Raw genomic sequence first — 5329 nt, forward strand, 5'->3', positions numbered from 1 at the left:
CATCCAGCTGTGTAGGAGCAGCGCTGGTGTGTGGCCACACTCACAGCTACCAGCGCTGGTGTGTGGCCACATTTGCAGCATTTCCAGCGCTGTTGGGAGTGATGCATTATGGGCAGCTATCCCAGCGTTCAAGTGGCCGCAACGTGCTTTTCAAAAGAGGGGGGTGGAGTGGGGTATAGTGTGACAGGGAGCGGGGGGAGAGAGAGAGTGGATTTTTGAAGCCAACACTGTGTGTTAGCTTCCTGACTTGAAAAATCAGAACATTTTTCCGACCCCTTAGTCTTAACTCTTAATTGCAAACAGCCTGCAGGCAACACGACTCCCCACTGTTTCCCTGCCTGCCTCTCATTTGATTGTTTACAGCCAGGTACAGATGATCACAGCAAACAGGAGCTTTGTTTGTTTTTTAGATAGCAGCAGCGGCAACGGAGGAGCTCCACAGAGCTCGTTCACAACAGGGAGGAGGATCTCATTTGATTGTTCACAGATTGATCACAGCAAACAGGAGCTGATAAGCAGCTCCGGTAGAAATGGAGCTCCGGAGATTCACAACAAAACAAAGAGAGGCTGCATAACAAAACAAAGGGAGTAATTTAGTTAAAAGCATTCTGGGATATCTCCTTATTCCCTGGAGGCCAATAAAAGCGCTGGTGTGTGTCCACACTTGATGAGCAGCGCTGGATCACCAGCGCTGCAATCGCTACACCCCAACCCGGCCAGGTGTACAGCCAGCGCTGCAGCCAGGGAGTTGCAGCGCTGGATGTGCCTTGCAGGTGTGGACGGTTACTAATTGCAGCGCTGGAAAGCCTCTACCAGCGCTGCAACTTGCAAGTGTAGCCAAGCCCTTTGACAGGGTAACAAGACATATGGATGGGGTGGGAAAGTGGTAGATGTGGTGTATCTTGACTTTACTAAGGCTTCTTGCATGACCTTCTCAGAAACAAAACAGGGAAATACAACCTAGATGCAGTTACTATAAGGTGGGTGCATAACTGGTTGGAAAAGAAATCCCAGAGAGTAGTTATCATACTGGACCGAAAGCCCCCGATCCCGTCCGATCTTGGAAGGTAAACCATCCCGGGCCTGGCTAGTACTTGGATGGGTGACCACCTGGGAATCCCAGGTGCTGTAGTATGTTAGCAACAAGAAGAAAGTCAAGGAAAGTGTGGGCCCCTGAATGAGGGAGGCAACATAGTCATAGAGGATGTGGAAAAAGCTAATGTACTCAATGATTTTTTGCCTCTGTCTTCACGAACAAGGTCAGCTCCCAGACTGCTGCACTGGGCAGCACAGTATGGGGAGAAGGTGACCAGCCCTCTGTGGAGAAAGAAGTGGTTCAGGACTATTTAGAAAAACTGGACGAACACAAGTCCATGGGGCCGGATGCGCTGCATCCAAGGGTGCTAAAGGAGTTGGCGGATGTGATTGCACAGCCATTGCCCATTATCTTTGAAAATTCATTGCAATGTAGGGAGGTCCTGGATGACTGGAAAAAGGCTAATGTAGTGCCCATCTTTAAAAAAGGGAAGAAGGAGGATCCGGGGAACTACAGGCCAGTCAGCCTCACCTCAGTCCCTGGAAAAATCATGGAGCAGGTCCTCAAGGAATCAATTCTGAAGCACTTAGAGGAGAGGAAAGTGATCGGGAACAGTCAGCATGGATTCACCAAGAGCAAGTCATGCCTGACTAACCTAATTGCCTTCTATGAGGAGATCACTGGGTCTGTGGGTGAGGGGAAAGCAGTGGATGTGTTATTCCTTGACTTTAGCAAAGCTTTTGATACAGTCTCCCACAGTATTCTTGCCAGCAAGTTAAAGAAGTATGGGCTCTATGAATGGACTATAAGGTGGATAGAAAGCTGGCTAGATCATCGGGCTCAACAGGTAGTGATCAACGGCTCCATGTCTAGTTGGCAGTCAGTTTCAAGCGGAGTGCCCCAAGGGTCGGTCCTGGGGCTGGTTTTGTTCAATATCTTCATTAATGATCTGGAGGATGGAGTGGACTGCACTCTCAGCAAGTTTGCAGATGACACTAAACTGGGAGGAGTGGTAGATACACTGGAGGGTAGGGATAGGATGTAGAGGGACCTAGACAAATTAGAGGACTGGGCCAAAAGAAATCTGATGAGGTTCAACAAGGACAAGTGCAAAGTCCAGCACTTAGGATGGAAGAATCCCATTCACTGTTACAGACTAGGGACCGAATGGCTAGGAAGCAGTTCTGCAGAAAAGGACCTAGCGTTACAGTGGATGAGAAGCTGGATATGAGTCAACAGTGTGCCCTTGTTGCCAAGAAGGCTAACGGCATTTTGGGCTGTATAAGTAGGGGCATTGCCAGCAGATCAAGGGACATGATCATTCCCCTCTATTCAACATTGGTGAGGTCTCATTTGGAATACTGTGTCCGGTTTTGGGCCCCACACTACAAGAAGGATGTGGAAAAATTGGAAAGAGTCCAGTGGAGAGCAACAATAATGATTAGGGGGCTGGAGCACATGACTTATGAGAAGAGGCTGAGGGAACTGGGATTGTTTAGTCTGCAGAAGAGACGAATGAGGAGGGATTTGATAGCTGCTTTGAACTACTTGAAAGGGGATTCCAAAGAGGATGGATATAGACTGTTCTCAGTGGTACCTGATGACAGAACAAGGAGTAATGGTGTCAAGTTGCAGAGGGGGAGGTTTAAGTTGGATATTAGGAAAAACTTTTCACTCAGAGAGTGGTGAAGCACTGGAATGGGTTACCTAGGGAGGTGGTGGAATCTCCTTCCTTAGAGGTTTTTAAGGTCAGGCTTGACAAAGCCCTGGCTGGGATGATTTAGTTGGGAATTGGTCCTGCTTTGAGCAGGGGGTTGGGCTAGATGATGTCCTGAGGTCCCTTCCAACCCTGATATTCTATGATTCTATGATACAAAGTCAAGCTGGAAAGGCATATTAAATGGGGACCCGGAGGGATCAGTTCTGGGTCTGGTTCTGTTCAATATCTTCCTCAATGACTTAGATAATGGCATAGAGAGTACACTTATAAAGTTTGCAGATGATACCAAGCTGGAAGGGGTTGCAAGTGTTATTGAAGATAGGATTAAAATTCAAAATGATTTGGACAAACTGGAGAAATGGTCTGTAATAAATAGGATGAAATTCAAGAAGGACAAATACAAAGTACTCCACTTAGGAAGGTACAATCAGTTGCACACATACAAAATAGGAATTGACTGCCTAGGAAAGAATACTATGGAAAGGGATCTGGGGGTCATAGCGGATCACAAGCTAAATATGAGTCAACAGTGTAACACTGTTACAAAAAAGCAAATATCAATCTGGGATAGTTTAGCAGACGTGTGGTAATCAAGACATAATACGTAAATCTTCTGCTCTACTCTGCACTGATATGGCCTCTCCTAGAGTATTGTGTCCAGTTCTGGTGCCACATTTCAGGAAAGATGTGGACAAATTGGAGAAAGTCCAGAGAAAAGCAACAAAAGTGATTAAAGATCTATAAACGATGACATGTGAGGGAAGATTGAAAAAACTGGGTTTGTTTAGTCTGGAGAAGAAAAGACTGAAAGAGGACATGATAACGGTTTTCAGGTTTAAAAGATTGTTACAAGGAAGAGGGAGAAAAATTGTTCTCCTTAGCCTCTGAGAATAGCACAAGAAGCAATGGGGTTAAATTGCAGCAAGGGTGGTTTAGGTTGGAAATTAGGAAAAACTTCATAGCTGTCAGGGTGGTTAAACACTAGAATAAATCATCTAGGGAGGTTGTGGAATCTCCATCATTGGAGATTTTTAAGAGCAGGTTAGACAAACACCTGTCAGAGATGGTCTCGATAATACTTAGTCCTGCCAGGAGTGCAGGAGACTGGACTAGATGACTTCTCATGGTCCTTTCCAGTCCTACGATTCTATGATTCTATTAATTATATAAGAAGGCACAGTTGCTCCTTTGAAGAGTTTTCATGATCTAAGGTCCTGATGCTGAAAACATTTATGCACGAGTAATCCCATTTTATTCAAGTGGACTACTCATATGCATAAAGTTACTCAGCTGCATAAGTGTTCTTGGTTTGAGCCTAAAATGTTTGACAGAAAATAGTGGAGATAAACATCGGCTAAAATTTAGCTGTCATTCAGGGGTTTCTCTTGTAATCTTTTATGTAACATTTCATATCACATATATTTTGTATGGCTTCATAAGTTTAGTGTAATTAATTACCAACATCTCACACTGAGACAGTATTTATATTTGGGTTACTTTATATTATCATAGACACACTTGGATTGGGTCTATTTTTCTAGCAATTATATCAGTAAATCTCATTATTGCATTTGTAGCTTACTCTAAATTCTATTTTGATGTGTAGTGAATTGCTGAAATGTTACAAAACTGTTGGAAAGGTTTTTGGCCTATTTTCACTTTTATTGTTCTCTATTCACACATTATAAGCCAAAAGCTTTTACAAATGTACAGACCTGTTCCTGCAAACTCTTATGCATATGAGTAATTTTGCACATGTGAATAGTCCCATTTCACTCAATGACACTACTAATGAGAGTAAAGAATTGGACCCAAAGAAAGGAACTGAATGGTTGGCACTGAATGTAAGAAGTCAGCAATCTTTAAAGGCCAGATTCTGTAGTTTCCACTCCAATGGGACTTTTGGCTGCCAGAGTCAGCAGAATTAGGGCCTACAGAGATGCCAGAAGTTCATGTATAAAAAGGGATAATTGCAAGATGGCAAACTTTTCAAAATTTGATACCAGACTTCGGTGTTTGTCTTTGTTAATCAAACAATAAAAGAGGGTCAAGGTGGGTGAGGATCTTTAATGAGGGCTGAGTTCATCATTATGTTCTTGCCCTTGCATAATATAATCCTTTAAAACTATTTTTTATCATGTTATATATGAAATATATCACCTAAAACAGCAACTTAAAAGAACAGTATTTTGAATTACTTTTACTCCACTATGACTATTACCATAAATGTGATGATCTGGCAACTCACTTGTTTTCCACATCCCATTTTAGACAGAAACTAGCTGAAATGGAAGATATTCGGATTTTCCTCAATTATTTCTACTACATAGAAAGAGGAAATATGTAATGCCAATCCTCCATGGATGATCAGTGAAGATACTGGGACTTGAATGGAAAACCCACTGGAGTAATAAGTCTCATCAACTGATGGTATATTTCAGTAACCTATTTGCTATTGGAAAAATATTATCACTGACATGAAAAAAATTCTTCGGGTTTTTTTAAGTAGTGATTAAGTCATTGTGCTCTCTCTTTTTCCCCATGATGACCTTATATAGTTTTCTCTTTGTGCC

General features: G+C 42.9%; 1 pseudogene; it reads left to right on the forward strand.

The window, feature by feature from the left end:
- The first annotated feature begins 1016 nt into the window (after positions 1-1016).
- On the forward strand, positions 1017-1135 carry LOC123367720 (annotated as a pseudogene).
- Positions 1136-5329: the final 4194 nt, after the last annotated feature.

Source organism: Mauremys mutica, chromosome 3, assembly GCF_020497125.1.
Source record: "Mauremys mutica isolate MM-2020 ecotype Southern chromosome 3, ASM2049712v1, whole genome shotgun sequence".
NCBI classification, from domain to species: domain Eukaryota; kingdom Metazoa; phylum Chordata; order Testudines; family Geoemydidae; genus Mauremys; species Mauremys mutica.